Source organism: Peromyscus maniculatus, chromosome 1 (genome assembly GCF_049852395.1).
Source record: "Peromyscus maniculatus bairdii isolate BWxNUB_F1_BW_parent chromosome 1, HU_Pman_BW_mat_3.1, whole genome shotgun sequence".
Classification (NCBI taxonomy): domain Eukaryota; kingdom Metazoa; phylum Chordata; class Mammalia; order Rodentia; family Cricetidae; genus Peromyscus; species Peromyscus maniculatus.
In genome coordinates, this window is record NC_134852.1 from 119,203,802 (window position 1) to 119,222,155 (window position 18,354).

An 18,354-nucleotide genomic window follows, 5' to 3' on the forward strand; every position below is an offset into this window, starting at 1 on the left:
CTTCAACATCTTTCAGCCATTTGAGATTCTTCTGTTGAGAATTCTCTGTTTAGCTCTGTAGCCCATTTTTTAATTGGATTGTTTGGTATTTTGATGTCTAGTTTCTTAAGTTCTTTATATTTGGAGATCAGCCCTCTGTTGGATGTGGGGTTGGTTTTCTTTTATTTACTGTGTCCTTTGCCTTACAGAAGCTTCTCAGTTTCAGGAGGTCCCATTTATTAACTGTTTCAGCTCATTTTCTTATCTTCAGCAAAATTCTTCCCATTAAATAAAGATGATTGACAGTGAATCACTGTTATGAACAGTGTTCAGAGCTTGCAAACACAGTACATATTATGACATATATAACAGTGCTATATGACTTGCAAAGCCAGAACCTGTGAAATCCCCTGATCAAAAACAGTGCACCACAATCCAGCCTCTGTTTCATTTTATAGTTGTATTCCAAAGAAAAACACCCCAAACCCTACAGAAGCCTAGTTGCAATGGGGCTGAATTTTCACCTGATTCTGAGGTTTGCTCTCACACTACACTCTTAAAGTTATGTTCTTTTCAAGACTTGTTTTTCAGATATCTAGAAGTACATAACCATTTCAGTGACTTTCTTTTCTTGGGTTTTTGTTGTTGTTGCTGTTTTTTGGTTTGTTTGTTGGAAAGACAGAGGAAGAAAGAACACAAAGTTGGGTGGGTAGGGAGGTGGTGAGAATCTGAGAAGAATTGGGAAAAGAAAAACATGATCAAAATATATTTTATGAAAAAAACTCAATACAAAAATAAAACTGAGAGAGAGAGAGAGAGAGAGAGAGAGAGAGAGAGAGAGAGAGAGAGAGAGAGAGAGAGAGAGAACGAGCTTTGATATGTGTCCACAGGTACAACAGTGGTATGGCTGTTGGGAGAGGGTGACCAATTGTTTCTGACTGGATTCCAGGTCTGCTCCATAGGAAAAATTCATTATCTATTTCATTTTCACACAGGAAACAGAACAGGAAGTGGGGTCTAGATATAAGACCCCAGACTCTCCAATGTGACCAGTTTGCTGCCTGACTGCCAGCTGGTTCATGCTCCTGCTGCTAATCCCTCCACCATGCTGAACTCTGGAACTGTAAGCTGAACAAAACCTTTGCTTCCTAAACTTGCTGTTTGTCAGGGTGTTTTGTCACAGTAACAGAAAATCAAGGGATATGGATGGAGAGGTCATAGGCCTTAGGCAAAGAGCCTAGTGTTGTTTTGCTAAGCAGACGTGTTACCAGCTGCCTTCTACATATTTTTATCTCTACCTACTAGTTCTTCTCTCAGCCTTAGTCAGAAAAAAAATTTTTGTAGTTGGCTGCAGTCAGTGCAGACTTGTAACTGGTCAAAGTGCTGACGATATGTGACTGCTGAGTGCTCAGACCTAAGGAAACATCTGTAGTAACCCCCGTGAGTCTCAGACAGCATGACTGGAGCAAAGGCAAACGGGATGTAAGAGGCAGATGATAGGGAAGATGGCTACGAAAGGCTGTCTTCTGGACATAAGATGGCTGTTTCACTCATAAACTCACAGCGGCTCTGGTATCTGTATAAGACATGCACAAGATCAAGCTAGTTAATAATTCCAGCATGGATGTGTGAATGTGTGTGTGGGTGGGGGATTCATGAGGTTTCACCACTAGCTGAGGTGCTATTGGCAATTAATGGCTGCTGGGAGAGAGGGGGTCATGTTTCCTCAGAGGTGTAGCCATTGGTAGATTGATTACCCATGCTCACAGAAGCAGCACTAATTGGACTCAGTGGGTTATTAAAAAATAAATGAGAACATGAAGGTGAGAGGGGCAAATTTTGGGGGGTCAGGAGATTGGAGGAGGAAGAGTGAGTTGGATATGATCAAGATACACTGTATAGACATATAAAACTATAAAAATGACTAAAATACTTTAAATGAGCCTTACTAAGAATGACTTAATGAGAGTAATTATTGCAAAGAACACAAAAAAGGTAGAAAATGGGAAGTGACTAATAATCAATTGCTAGAATAAGAGAGACAAGGTTTTGAATTCAACCTTTATCACCAGCTCAGTTCCCCATTTACAGTGGAGACAATAATGCTAACCAGTCTATGCGATTGTTGTAAGGATTAATTAAGCGACACTGTAAATGCCTTATATTCTGACCACATTATTGTTTTAAAGATCATTACTTCTTATTTGCACTGCCACAGGAGGTTTCATGAGGCAAATCTTAAAAGAGCATGGGTTAGAGTTCACATGATGAACAGGTCAAGGAGTAACTCCCCAGTCTGAGAAAATAAGGGGCAGGGCCTGTGCCCCCAGAGTAGTAGAAGAAGATAGTTTTCATTTGAAAGCAATATCAAAAGAAGAAAGAAATCTATGTCTTGGTTGAAATGGAAAGGAAGAAGCATTTCTAGGAAATGTTAAACAATGGTGCCTTTACTGAGAAAAATCCTACCAGACACAAAAAGGAGGTATGCAGGTAAGCATGGGGAATAGCTTAGCTACCTGGGACTCTACTTGACTTGGGCTATACACACACCCCTCTCCTAACAATTCATCTACCAATCTAGGACCCCAACTATGGACAATGGAATAAGTTCCTCTTTCCAAACAACTGTCAAAAATGCCCCCTTTGTGGATAGTTCCTATTCAAATGTACTCTAGATATATTTGGTTATGAAAGTAAGGGGTCCAATCCAACATATACCAGTTTTGGGCACATGCACAATAAGGTAAGCTGTGTCCTCCAAGTAAATTTTTAAGGACAATCCCCTATTTACTATCTTAAGCATATGAATAATTGTGTATGTATATGATTAAAATAAAACACATTATGGAAAGTATATACACAGAAAACAAAAGCTCATATAACCCAAACCTGTTAATCAAAACAGAGAACTGCCCATACCATACCTTATAGGAACCAAAGCCCTCCTTCTTTTAGATCCTATAAAAGACCTATGCAATAACCTTCAACCTTTGCATAATCTCTTGCTCAACTGGCCAGATATTATTCTTAACAATGTTTCTGATCAGTACTATCAATTTGCTTTTAAATAAAATTTCCTTGCTTTTGGAATTTGTATTCACTTTTCTTTTCAATTATTTAAATAAGATGCCAAGAACCTGGAAACACCCAGACCAGACGCCAACCACTGCCAACAGTGGAACAGGATGCAATGTTCTTGTTCTGAGGGAGCTGCCATGAAGAAATGGCTGCAAAAGCCCAGTCTTCAGGCAGCTTGTCTAGCCCTGACACTAATCAATAAGACTTGAATGAACAGAGTGGCTGCAAATTGCCTACAGTAACTTTCAGCAAACAGAAGCTCAGCAGTAGCATGCCTGCTGAAAATAGACATTCCAAAGTGTACAGACTAGGCTCCAGCTAGCACCATCAGTCCAAATCTATTGCCACATTAATACATTAGTATTCAGTGACAAATTCACTGAGGCCAATATTTCAGTGCCATAAAATACATGACTTATTTCTAATTTGTGTAAAAATAACAAACAAACAAAAAACCAAAGGAAGAATTCCCCTGTAACTTTCACGATAAAATATTAACATCTTTGTTTTATACACACACAATACACATTCCTATTTCAAATTCAGCACCATTGTCAATAAAGCCACATCAATCGTGAGCAATGTACTACCATTTGGGAGTTGAAACCCCTCAATTCTTAAACCAAATATGAGCATTAAGTACCAGAAGCTGTCAGAGGCAATGATTCCATGTCACATGTACAGAAACTGAAGAGCACTTGCTGATGTTAAGGGAAGAAGAAACAAAGTTCCAGCACTAGACTTACCAAGACTCAGATTGCTCTTGGGTCTTAACACACATGCTTTCAGCTGCCTCATATGCAACATACAAAGGTAATGCCTATATGCCTGCATTGCAGGACTGTTACAAAGGCATAATTTGAGCAAGAGCCTGGCACAGTTTGCACTCTCAATAAATGGAGGCATTTATTACTACCATGCATCTCTACCAAAACCCAATGGATACTAGCAGCAGAAAAATATTTTGCCAGTTTTAATCTCTAAATCTACATGGATTCTTGGATACAAACCATCATCTAATGAGCTCATAGCAAGTTTAGAATACAACCTTGGGGGAGTTTGCTCTAGCTGTGTGCAGCCGAGCTGCAGAGGAAGCGATTTGACGAACTACCCCACAAGCAACTTGTCTTATGCTAAATTAAAAATGCACAAGACATTCAAATATCACATTTATAAGAATTTTAATTTTTAAATATGTAAATGTTCAATATGAAGGGTAACATTTTAGCTTAGCTAAAACCACAGATTATTAAATAAAAATGTTGCTAATATATATTGTAACTTAACCACAATTGAGAGGAATACTATGCAAATGATTGGGTTTTGGGGGAAAGACATTATTGGTCCACAGTTTTATTTATTGGGTGAGTTTCTGAAGCCCTGCAATGGCACTGAAGAAGCATGTGATTGAAATCGATAGCACACACCATTTGCAAACACTGTTGCAATAAGCCTTGGGCACACTATTAGTAGATTATATGATTTTATTGACAGGCTCAAGATTTTTAAAGACAACTGACAATAGAGAGGATTTCTCCTTCGGAGCCAAAGGATTTTTCTCTTCAATTAAAAGGAAATAATCATTGTCCTTTTTATTGTGAAGATTCAAATGTCCTCTGTAACATTTGAAAACTAATATTAATATTACACTTTCTTTTACTCCCTAAAATAATTGTCAAGCATACTGATAACTGTCTGTAGTCCCTGCTGTTTTGGAGGCTGAGGCAAGAGGATTGTTTGAGCCAGGAGTTGGAAGCCAGTCAGGGTAACAACACAGTAAGACACTATCTCAGAAAAAAATTGATAATTCTGATTAAAATTAAAGCCACTTTTGTTTGACAGCTCTGTATCTAACTTCATTTCCTTTACTACTAACACAATGATTGTTTAGGGAAGAATGATTACAAATTTATTTCTAACAATCCCATACAAATGAATATAAAAATCCATACGTCTGGGCTCCCAGATGCTGTGGATATCACTCTATATAAATAAAACACTGATGGCCAGTGACCAGGCAGGAAGTATAGGCGGGACAAAGAGAGAGGAGAATTGGGGAAACAGGAAGAAGAGGGGAGAGACTACAGCCACCGCCAGGACAAGCAGCATGTAAAGATGCTGGTAAGCCAGCAGCCACGTGGCAAGGTATAGATTTATAAAAATGGGTTAATTTGAGATAAAAGAACAGTTAACAAGAAGCCTGCCACGGCCATACAGTTTGTAAGCAATATAAGCGTCTGAGTGATTTTTTTTTCCTGTCCCCTTTCCACATTTCTTTTTTTTTTTTCTTTTATTTTATTTTACAATACCATTCAGTTCTACATATCAGCCACGGGTTCCCCTATTCTCCCCTCTCCCACACCCTCCCCTTACCCCCAGCCTACCCCCCATTCCTACCTCCTCCAGGGCAAATCCTCCCCCGAGGACTGCGATCAACCTGATAGACTCAGTCCAGGCAGGTCCAGTCCCTTCCTCCCAGACTGAGCCAAGTGTCCCTGCATAAGCTCCAGGTTTCAAACAGCCAACTCATGCAATGAGCACAGGACTTGGTCCCACTGCCTAGTTGCCTCCCAAACTGATCAAGCCAATCAACTGTCACACCTATTCAGAGGGCCTGATCCAGCTGGGGGCCCCTTAGCCTTTGGTTCATAGTTCATGTGTTTCCATTCATTTGGCTATTTTTTTTCAATAATTGAGTAAAACCGAAATTTATTATAAGCCACAGTCGTCCTAGGGACCTCTATGCTATATATATATAGCCTCTATGGTTCTATGGGTTGTGGTCTGATTGTTCTTTATTTTATATCTAGAATCCACTTATGAGTGAGCACATACCATGACTGTCTTTCTGGGTTTGGGTTACCTCACTCAGGATGATTTTTTCTAGTTCCATCCATTTGCCTGCAAACTTCATACTTTCATTGTTTTTCTCTGCTGAGTAGTACTCCATTGTGTATATGTACCACATTTTTTCCATCCATTCTTCCATTGATGGGCATCTAGGTTGTTTCCAGGTTCTGGCTATTACAAATAGTGCTGCTATGAACATAGCTGAGCATGTATCTTTATGGTATGAATCAGCATTCCTTGGGTATATGCCCAAGAGTGGGATGGCTGGGTCTTGAGGTAGTTTGATTTCTAATTTTCTGAGAAACCGCCATACTGATTTCCACAGTGGTTGTACAAGTTTACATTCCCACCAACAGTGGAGGAGTGTTCCCTTTGCTCCACATCCTCTCCAACATTGGCTGTCATTGGTGTTTTTGATTGTAGCCATTCTAACAGGTGTAAGGTGGTATCTCAGAGTCGTTTTGATTTGCATTTCTCTGATGATTAAGGATGTTGAGCATTTCTTTAAATGTCTTTCAGCCATTTGTAGTTCTTGTTTTGTGAATTCTCTGTTTAGCACTTTAGCCCATTTTTAATTGGACTGTTCAGTATTTCGATGTCTAGTTTCTTGAGTTCTTTATATACTGTGGAGATCAATCCTCTGTCAGATGTGGGGTTGGTGAAGATCTTTTCCCATTCTGTTGGCTGTCTTTTTGTCTTATTGACTGTGTCTTTTGCCCTGCAAAAGCTTCTCAATTTGGAGAGGTCCCATTTATTAATTGTTGTGCTCAGGGTCTGTGCTGTTGGTGTTTTATTTAGGAAATGGTCTCCAGTGCCAAGGCGTTCAAGAGTGCTTCCTACTTTCTTTTCTATTAAGTTTAGTGTAACTGGATTTATGTTCAGGTCTTTGATCCACTTGGACTTGAGTTTTGTGCATGGTGACAGATATGGATCTATTTGTAATCTTTTACATATTGAGATCCAGTTATGCCAGCACCATTTGCTGAAGATACTTTCTTTGTTCCATTGTATAGTTTTGGCTCCTTTGACAAAAGCCAGGTGTTCATATGTGCATGGATTAATGTCAGGGTCTTCAATTCGATTCCATTGGTCCGTATGTCGGTTTTTATACCAGTACCAAGCTGTTTTTATTACTATAGCTCTATAGTAGAGTTTGAGGTCAGGAATGGTGATGCCTCCAAAGGTTGCTTTATCGTATAGGATTCTTTTAGCTATCCTGGGTCTTTTGTTTTTCCATATGAAGTTGAGTATTTTTCTTTCCAAGTCTGTGAAGAATTGTGTTGGGATTTTGATGGGGATTGCATTGAATCTGTAGATTGCTTTTGGTAAGATTGCCATTTTTTACTATGTTAATCCTACCTATCCATGAGCATAGGAGATCCTTCCATTTTCTGATATCTTCTTCAATTTCTTTCTTTAGAGATTTAAAGTTCTTATCAAAAAGGTCCTTCACTTGTTTAGTTAGTGTTATCCCAAGGTATTTTATATTATTTGTGGCTATTGTAAATGGAGATGTTTCTCTGACTTCTTTCTCAACCCTTTTATCATTTGTGTATAGGAGGGCTACTGACTTTTTTTAGTTGATCTTGTATCCTGCCACTTTACTGAAGGAGTTTATCAGCTGTAGGAGTTCCCTGGTAGAGTTTTTGGGGTCACTTATGTATACTATCATATCATCTGAAAATAGTGAAAGTTTGACTTCTTCCTTACCAATTTGTATCCCTTTGATCTCCTTATGTTGTCTTATTGCTCTAGCTAGAACTTCTAGTACTATATTGAATAAATATGGGGAGAGTGGACAGCCTTGTCTTGTTCCTGAATTTAGTGGTATCGCTTTGAGTTTCTCTCCATTTAATTTGAAGTTTGCTGTTGGCTTGCTATAAATTGCTTTTATTATGTTTAGAAATGTTCCTTGTACTCCTGATCTTTCTAAGACCTTTATCATGAAGGGGTGTTGGATTTTGTCAAAGGCTTTTTCAGCATCTAAGGAGATGATCATGTGGTTTTTTTTCTTTCAGTTTGTTTATATGGTGTATTACATTGACTGATTTTCGTATGTTGAACCATCCTTGCATCCCTGGGATGAATCCTACTTGGTCGTGATGGATGATTGTTTTGATGTATTCTTGGATTTGGTTTGCCAATATTTTGTTGAGTATTTTTGCATCAATGTTCATGAGGGAGATTGGTCTGTAGTTCTCTTTCTTTGTTGCATCATGTGTGGTTTGGGTATCAGGGTAATTGTAGTGATTATTTTATAAGTGGATTGTGGGACTGCGGGGCTTAATGGAACCTGGAGAGAAGCCCTCCAGCAACAAATGGCGCCCAACGGCTCGAGTTTCCACCTTAAACCTGATAATATTTAATAACCAATTCTAAACAGAGCCAAAACCAGGCTCCTGCTTCATGTCTCAGGGCACCTAGATGCCCCAAAATGCAGGTTTGAACACTGGCGGGTTCCTGGCATGTGCGTTTAACCAACAGTATGGCAGGAATGAGGCGTCTGCCAGCGGCACATTACGCTGTGTGGTAGATTTAGTCTTTACTAGTATTTTTTTTTTTTTTTTTTAAAAAGAGGTTTCTGGGCTACACGCTGCTTTGATAAAAGAGTAGACCTACTATTTCTGAGACTTGATGACTCCCAAAGCTGGAGAAAACGTACCACCGCCATGTTGAAAAGCTGAAGGGGGCGGAGCCAGCAGCCACAGCGCCCTTTCAGGCCTAGAAGGCTACAGTCAATAAGACTGATTCAGATAAAATAGTTTATAATACATGTAAAAATGTATGTAGACTTAAAAGACAAAATATATATATACCATTATATAAATAAATAGTATCTAAAAATAAAGTGTTTAAAAAAACAATAAAAGTAATAAGCCACATAAAGATGGCTATCACACAGAAAATCTGGATTATGTTGTCTTTGATATTCGTAACTAAAGAAAAACATTTGATTGTAAAAGCTGTTCAGTTATGCCAAAATGTAAATTTTAAAGGTACCTTGACTTCAAAATTTGGATATAAGGATATGTTACTTTGGAAAAGAGGTTCTGCTTTTGTTTCCACAGAAAGCCAGAGGCTATGGATTTGTTCCAGATTAAGATACATCAGGTTTCACCAGCCAAGACCCCCTGAAAGATCTCCGATGACACCATGACCCAGATGATCCAACATCCAGAACGGTTTCAAGGCAACTGGCTCCCACAATACAGCCTCAAGGACTACTCCATAGGTCTAAAATTTTCTTTGCATCCCCATAAGGTACAGCGCCCCCCTCCAGCAGGAAGTAGTAAGAGATGCTACGCCCAAATTCCCAAATATACCAAGCTGGCTTTAGAGGTGGAATTGGCTCACTCTCCCTCTAAACCCAGACATATTGCTTTTAAAAAAAATGGTTAAGAGATTCTTGTGTCCCAAATCAGAAGAGCCCTCTGGTGTGGGACAGAGAAAAACCAATATTTTTATTTAAAACAGGTTGATTATAAATGTGATCTCTTTCTAAAAAAGAAAAGGGGATATGATACAGATATATAGGAGGATATAGAGATGATAAGATAAAAGGGTAGATTAATCAACCTACTTTTAAAGAACAACTTGTTTAAAATGTTTTACATTGGTATAGATTTTAGTTTATGTTTAAAATGTTTTACATTGGTATAAATTTTAGTTTATTGATACAAACTTGAAGTTAATTTTGTTATACTGTATATATATATATATATATGCATATATATACATATATATATTTCTATTCTTGTTTGAGGTATTATGTTTAACTCATTTAAAATTGTAATGGATAATTAAAAATAGATTAATAATTAGTCATCTATGATAATCATATTTGTAGCCATGTTAGTTAAGTCTTCTAGGTATACATAGATATATTTCAGATAGATAGGTAATCTTCAAACACTTCACAGACCTAGAGAATATGGCATTTAAATAACTTAAAATTCTGTTGACGTGAGACACAATTGCTCCTGGCTGCAACAATTGATCCCAAGAGAATGTTGGGCTTCTAAGACATTTCCATTTGGAAGTTTGTCTTTTTGGCACAAAATGGCCTACTGGGCAAAGAACTGCCCTTGCCTTGATGGCTGACAGTACAAATGCAATGCTGTCCTTTCTGGACAAGCGGGACACAAGGAAAGCGACCACTGTATTCTGCCAAGACAGGGTACGATGGTCTCTCAGAATTCCTGCTTCTGAAAATGGTCTGTCAGATACTCTAGGCCTGTAGCCAATTTGAATGCACCAACAATGCTGAGAAACATTAGGTGACTGTCCAGGCTGCCAGCAGTCTTGGTCTACTCTTGCAAGATTCCTGAAAGTTGCTTGCATCCATCTACCATTTCTCAGGTACCATTATGTTCCTTCTCAGGTCTTTGATGTGGTTAAAGACTAAATAGTTATAATTTCCTCAGTTATGATAAAAGATAAGTTAGATATAAAACCTTAAACTCACAAATATAAGATAGGACATCTTTAATATTGTAACTGTAATTCTTGCTCAATAATTGTTTTGTTATATATAATTTTACCATGATAAAGTTAAAATCTTCCTTTTTAAAAAAAGAAGAAAAGGGGAAATGCTGTGGATATCACTCTATAAATAAAACACTGATGGCCTGTGACCAGGCAGGAAGTATAGATGGGACAAAGAGAGAGGAGAATTGGGGAAACAGGAAGAAGGGGGGAGAGACAATGCAGCCACCGCCAGGACAAGCAGCATGTAAAGACGCCAGCAAGCCACCAGCCACGTGGCAAGGTATAGATTTATAAAAATGGGTTAATTTAAGATATAAGAACAGTTAGCAAGAAGCCTGCCACGGCCATACAGTTTGTATGCAATATAAGCGTCTGAGTGATTATTTTATATGTGGATTGTGGGACTGCGGGGCTTAATGGAACCTGGAGAGAAGCTCTCCAGCAACACCCAGACCAATCACATCTCTTTATATGCTGATAATGGAGTGACAAACTGAGCCAGCCCTTCAAATTCAAAGGATTTGGTGTGAGCAGTAGGACTATATTTGGTAGCTTTTCCCTAATGTCAGTGGTTGTTTAAGGGAGCTTAGGTGGAATTTAGGCATAAATACTTTTAAAAAAGGAAACTACAGGGCTGGGTGTACTCCTTTAATCCCAATACTCAGGAAGCAGAGGCAGGCAGATGGATCTCTCTGAGTCCAATGTCATCCTGTTCTACATACCAAGTCTAGGCCAGGGCTGCATAGTAAGACTATCTCAAAAAAATTAATTAATTAAAAAAAACTGCCACCTGTGTTGGTCGAGGGAGCTGACCCTCACCGTTACCAGCCTCAGCTCTCAGGAAAGAGGATCCTCTACCTCACCTGGGCAGCACGGTAGAGCTGACCGTGTTGGCGGAGGTGTGGGTGAGCCAACTCCAATGATGTGAGCATGGGAGAGCTGTCTCCATTACTCATCTGTCATGTAGCAGCATGGGCAGAAGAGAGATGCCCCCATCAATGCCTGAGGTAGATGGAAGAGCTGGCCCTGAGGTCATAAAGAGCAGGAGAGCTGTCCCTGTCCCTCATCAGCTGCAGCACTCAGGAAAGCGGCCCCTATACCTCTCCTGGACAACACAGTGGAGCTGGCCCTGAAAGTGTAGGTGTGGGAGAACCGCCCCTGAGGACATGAAAGCAGAACTGGCCCTGCCCCTTGTCATCACTGCAAGGAGTGAACTAGCCAGGGCAATGCAGGAGAGCTCCGCCCTAGTGGCAAGGACAAGGGAGAGCTGGCAGGTTGACCAACCAGAGTTATGAGTTAGCCTACCCCAACATCCACCCCATCTGTGATCTGCTGGAGCATGGGGTGTTGAGGGGTATTGCTGCAGGATCTCCATGACACAGGGCAGCAAAGGGATGTCCAGGAAGAGACCCAGTGAGGGCCCAGCATCAATGGTGTAGCAAAAACCAGGGCCCTCAAACCAGACCAATGATTCTTTGCAATGAACATTTGCAAGTAAAATATATGGATAAAGGGGTTTACTGCATGACTCACTGTGCCACACTGTAGCTTCCACGGCGAGATTTTCCCTCTCTTCCTTTTTTCCCCTTTTTTCTCTTAAATTTTATTTTGTTTCATTTTTATGGGGGGAGGGAGGTGGGTGGGATTGGGAGGCATGATGTGAAAGATACAAAGAATAAATCAAAATAAAGTTGTTTTTTTTAAAAAAAAAAAAAAAAGAAGAAACTATAAAATATCATCTACTTTTTGTCACTGGTGTATACTGTAAGTATTGGAGCCCTAGTTATTGGGTATCCTCCACCAATGCAATAAGCCAATCAAGACAAATTAATTAGTCCAGGTTTATTAAAACATAGCAAAGCAACTCCCAGGTGACTCTCAGGAAGGCAAGAGGGAGATCACAGGGCAGGTCTGGCAACCAGGTCTTAAATATCCTGTAGGGGTGGTCTTGAGCAGCCCCGGGGGAGGGGCTGACCCTTGGTGGGCTTTCTGAGGGCAGGGTCTAGAGACAGCAGCTCTAGAGGAGATCGTCAACATATTTATTTATTTACAGTACAATATAGTCACTTCTTGTTCTAAATAGATAGCTGCTAATATAGCTTTATAAATGGAATAATGCAAATAATTTCTCTCTCATTTAGCAACTACATTCAAGACAGATCCATTCTATTTCCAAATCCTTCTCAATTCTACTAGTTATTTTTTCTGTTCCAAATGTCATACCCTAGTCCATGTCACTGTCATCTTGTGGCTCTTTTGCAAGGGCTTTCTAACTAGTCATCCCAACTCCACCTCAGGCCTCTCATCAAAGGACTTCTCATATCCTGACCAGGGAATTCTTACTGATGATACACAAAGCTAATTAGGCTCCTTCACTCCCACAAAAGCCACTTCAGTTGGCCCCAACAATAATACCAGAGCAAATTCCCTAATTGGGCATGAAAGAGCTTGGGAGATATGCCTTAGGTGCTAGACACAGACTTGCAGAATGTAATGATTACCCTGAAGAGTTGATGTCTTTCTTTGGTCCAACATTTTCTTCCCATGTTCCATTTCTTCATTTTAGAATGAGACTGTTTACTCTCTGCAGTAGAATGTTGGAAGTATATAATTTTTGTTTGATCTTAGAAGGGCTCACAGTTAAGAGTATGCCTTGAGTCTCAGAAAAGACTTTAGACTTTGCATGTTTGGGATTCAGTACTGGGAACTGTTAGGACTATGTAGACTCTGAAAGTTAAACTAAATGCACTTTGTATCATGAGATGTGATAAGCCTTCTCTATGGCACAGAAACACTCCACTCAGCCTTCCCCACCATGGCGAGAAGAAATCTCTCTGAAATCATGAGCCCAAACAAATCTTCTCCCTCAAGTTGTTCTTATTAGGTTATTTTGTCACACCAATGAGAAAAGTAACAAACACAGATACAGTAAAGCCTACTATATACACCATGGGGAAGGGGTCCTACAGGAGGAAAAAAAAATAAGGGGGTACAAATAATGTTTGAAGAAATGATCAAACCTTTCAAATTTAATGGAAAAATTAAACTATACATTAAAGAATCTTAACTCTAAGTAGCATAAGATGAAAAAGAACACTCCATAAGAGAAAGCAGAAAGATTTTAAGAGCCAGAATACTAAGAAGACTGCTGTGAAACAGTCTCTCCTAGATATGGCCACTTAAACAAAACCAGAACAATAAAAATATCCATGGACAGCCGGGCGGTGGTGGCGCACGCCTTTAATCCCAGCACTCGGGAGGCAGAGCCAGGCGGATCTCTGTGAGTTCGAGGCCAGCCTGGGCTACCAAGTGAGCTCCAGGAAAGGCGCAAAGCTACGCAGAGAAACCCTGTCTCGAAAAACCAAAAAAAAAAAAAAAAAAAAAAAAAAAAAAAAAAAATATCCATGGACATGTTAACATGGAGTCCTACAGCCTGGGGTCCCACCCCTAGACAAAGAACAAAGCAACTACTGACTGCTGGGAGAAGGAAAGTGAGCATCTCCTGGGGAGAGCCCCCTTATTGGTTGTCAGCCTTTAAACTATACACACACAAACAACAAAAATCAACCAGCAGCTGTATTTACGTGTATGTGTGTGTGTGTGTGTGTGTGTGTGTGTGTGTGTGTGTGTGTGTGTGTGTGTGTGTGTAACAAATACAATCAAAGAAAAAGAGGCTATCAACTTGACAGGAGGAGGCATGGGAGGGATGGGAGGGAGGGTTGCTGGGAAGAGCTTGAGGGAGGAAAGGGGGAAGTGTAGTAATTCTACTTCAACTAAAAATATTAAAAGAAAAAAAGAACATCCTTACATACATATAAACCAAACTGTCAAAAACCGAAGATAAAATTCTGAAAAGCAGCAGGAGAGAAGCAACTCATCATATACAAGGGCTTCTCAATATCCTAATAAGGTTCCCAATAGAAGCCACAAAGGTCAAAAGGAAATGAGATGACATATTAAAGGTTCTGAAAAGAAAAAACAAATTTGTCAACAAAGAATTCTAAATGAAATTATCATTCAAAAATGAAGGATTGCCATTATATCAATAACAAAGACATCACTCACACACACACACACACATCTTATTAATAAAAAATGAAAACTCAAGAAAATAATATCAAATTTAATCTAGCAAGATTTTAAAGTGAATACAAACTGTTATGGAGTGAGGTTTATTTGGGATTTGAGTCAACATATACAATTCAATGTGACAAACATTAAATAATGGTAATCTTGACACATGCAGAAAAACACTTGATAAAAACTAATATCCTCTCATGGCAAAAAACATTCAACAAACTAGTAACAAAAGGGCGCTTTCTCAAACTGACCCAGGACAGCTGTACTCCTCACTGCTAACATGCTTAACGCTGAAAGGCTGACCTCTTCCCCTTTCATTCAGAAATGAGACAAGTCGACTGTCCTTACCACTTCTGTTAACATTGTGCTGAGGTTCTGTATCACAAAGTAACTCATCAGCAAAATAAAATTATAGATTATAGAGAAATTATGAAGAATTATAAAGATTATAAAGGAATAAGCAGAGAGTCATCTCTATCTTTAAAAATTGACACAATCTTGTATATAGATACAAAACCTAAGAAAATATATACACAGGCTAATAAATGACATTAGGTTATAAGTCAAAAGATCTATACACAAAAACACTCATATTTCTATATACTGGCAATAAATAATAAGAAAATAAAATTAAGAAAAGAACTTAGTCAGGTGGTGGTAGGACACACCTTTAATCCCAGCACTTGAGAGGCAAAAACAGGCAGATCTCTGTGAGTTCAAGGCCAGCCAGGTCTACAGAGTGAGTTCCAGACCTGCCAGAGCTAAACAGAGAAACACTGTTTCAAAAAGAAAAAAACTTAATCCATATCATTCAATATTTAATACATTCAATATCCTAATAAGGTTCTCAATAGAAAGATCTATATACAAAAAACACTCATATTTCTATATACTGGCAATAAATAATAAGAAGATGAAATTAAGAAAAGAACTTAGCCAGTATTAAAAAGCAAGAATGACAGAATAAATCTAAGTCTTGTATGCCAAAAACTATAAACTTTGCCAAAAGAAACTGAAGATACAAGTGGAAAAGTGTTTTGTCTTCATATATTAGAAATTTTATATTTCCCAACTTAATCTATCAATTAAATGTGATCCAGTCCAAATTTTCAGTTGCCTTTTTTCAGAAAGTAATGAAACAATCATAAAGTTCATAGAAAATATTTTTAAAAACCAGAATAGCCACACAAATCTTAAAAACAACAGGATAAATTTTGCAGGGTGAGGTTAAGGCTAGCTTGGGCTACATAATGAGATGTTCCTTTAAAAAATGAATTTGGGGAACCCATACTTTATGACTTCAAAACTATAATAATTAAGGACACCTATAATCCCACTTACTTGGAAGGCTAAGGCACTCACCTCTTAAAAAAAAAAAAAAGAACCTAGTAATTCGAAGGGTGTGGTCCGATCACTGGCACAGGCAAACATGTAAATCAACAGAATAGAGATGAAAGTCCAGGAATACACCTATATACCTCTATAGTGAATTGATTTTCAACCTGATACCAATTATATCAGGAAAGAACATATGATTAAACAATTAGTACTGGGACAACTGGATGTGAATCTCAACCTTAAACACCACTTACAATGCAAAATAGGTCAAAGACCTAATGTAAGAACCACAACTTTAGAGGAAATATGGAGATTGTGTGTGTGTGTGTGTGTGTGTGTGTGTGAGAGAGAGAGAGAGAGAGAGAGAGAGAGAGAGAGAGAGAGAGAGAGAGAGAGAGAGAGAGAGAGAGAGAGAGAGAGAGAATGAATTTGGTGGCCAGAGGCTGACACTGGGTGTCTTTCACAACTGCTCCCCACCTTTTTAGTTTAAGATATGGTCTTTTTCTAAAATTGGAAATTTCTAATTCAGCAAGACTGTCTGGCCATTGAATTTCAGGATCCTCCTGCCTCTGCTTTCCCAAAGGTGTGATTATAGGCATGTATCACAACACTTGATGTTTTTCTTACACAGGTGCTGGATCAGATTTGTGAGCAAACACTTTACCAACAGAGCAATCTTCCAAGCCCCATAGGTAAATCTTTATAACTTTGATTAGTCAACAATTTTTTAGATATAACACTTAAAGCATAAGCAACCAGAGGGGAAATATATAAACTGACTTCACCAAAACTAAAAACATCTGTGCTATGAAAAGCACTACAGAAACTAAAAATCTAACTCACAGAATTGGAGGAAATATTTGTAAATCATACAGTGAATTAGGGTCTAATATACCAGATGGCTCAGCAACTCCATGCCTAATACAGACAGAACTGAAAACCTTACTTACACAGATATTTAAACATGAATGTTCATAGTAGAACTGTTTTTAATTGCCAGAAAGTTAGAAATATCTCCAATGCCTACCAGCAGATGAATAGATAAATGAATTGTAAATCACATACAACAGACTATTATTTAGCCACTGATATATGTACTAAATAATGAACTAACCTTACAAATAGCCACATACAGTATGAGTCTACATGCATAGGTAGGCAAATCCACGAGGACATAAAGTCGATAAAGGGTTACAACACAGCACTGTGGCATGCTCCACTCGGCTCCCTGAAGCTACTTCTGCAAGGAACAATGGGAGTAGTCACTGTCAGGGCTCAACAGAAGGGAAGTGACTGTTGTTAATAGGTACAAGGTTGACTGGGTGGTGGTGGTGGCGGCGGCGGCGGTGGCGGCGGTGGCGGCGGCGGCGGTGGCGGCGGCGGCGGCGGCGGCGGCGGCGGCGGCGGCGGCGGAGGCGGCGGCGGCGGCGGCGCACGCCTTTAATCCCAGCACTCGGGAGGCAGAGCCAGGCGGATCTCTGTGAGTTCGAGTCCAGCCTGGGCTACCAAGTGAGTTCCAGGAAAGGCACAAAGCTACACAGAGAAACCCTGTCTCGGGGGTAAAAAAAAAAAAAAAAACAGGTACAAGGCTGCTTTGGAGAGAGTAGTGGTTTGAATAGGTTTGGCCCCCACAGACTCATGAGTTTGAATGCTTGGCCATAGGGAGTGGCACTATGAGGAGGTGTGGCCTTGTTGGAGTAGGTGTGGATTTGTTGGAGGAAGTCTGTCACTGTGGGGGTGGGCTTTGAGGTTTCCTATGCTCAAGCTATGCCAAGTGAGGCTCACAGTCTCCTGCTGCCTGCAGATCAAGATGTAGAACTGTCAACTCCTCCAGCACCATGTCTGCCTGCATGCCACCATGTTTTTTGCCATGATGATAATGGACTAAATCTCTGAAACTGTAAGCCAGCCTCAATTAAATGTTTTCTTTATAAGAGTTGCTGTGGTCATGGAGTCTCTTCACAGCAATGGAAACCCTAAGACAGAGGTGGATGGAGACATTATTTGTTAGACCATAGTGATAGTTATATTAATACAACCACACAGTTGCATATTTAAAATGATAAAGTATATGGTAAGTTTTATCTAAATTTTTTTAATTTAAAGATGTTCCTAAAAATTCACTAAGATTACCGTAAGTGAAGTGGTGAGGGTTGGAATGGACAAAGATACAATGGGAAATAAGTCTCAACAAGATTGGCATTAAAGGAAGGAACAGAACAAACCATGCACCAAGCTGATGGAAAGCTTTTTATTTAAGGACTTGTGTGCATCCATAAACTAAGTACTGGATAGCAAAAATGGTGAGCTGTCAAGACACAAAGAAGAGGGAAGTAAGGAGAGCATGAATAGAGGTGGAAGGAAGGACGGAAACAGTTCACTGAGGTCAGGGTACTCCTCGGAGCTACCTCCTCCTAGGTCCACTTTCGAGCATAACTCTGAGAAGTCGCTGGATTCACCTTAATGGAATCAAGTTGGTTTACAGGCCTTCCTAAAACTGTCACTCAAACTAATGAAATACCCAATTTTTCAAGGCCTTTT

At 39.4% G+C, this 18,354-nt stretch overlaps 1 protein-coding gene across 3 annotated transcripts in view; it reads right to left on the reverse strand.

Annotated features, from left to right (window-relative positions):
* The window catches only part of Stk33 (serine/threonine kinase 33), a 180,126-nt gene that overhangs the window by 83,227 nt on the left and 78,545 nt on the right, over positions 1-18,354 (reverse strand). Inside the window, exon 2 of one of the 3 annotated variants that reach the window (XM_076549974.1) lies at positions 16,928-17,053. The exons of the other annotated variants lie outside the window; for them this stretch is intronic. The gene's annotated coding sequence lies outside the window, so the exon portion shown is untranslated. The remainder of the gene's footprint in view (positions 1-16,927; positions 17,054-18,354) is intronic. 3 annotated transcript variants of the gene reach the window in all.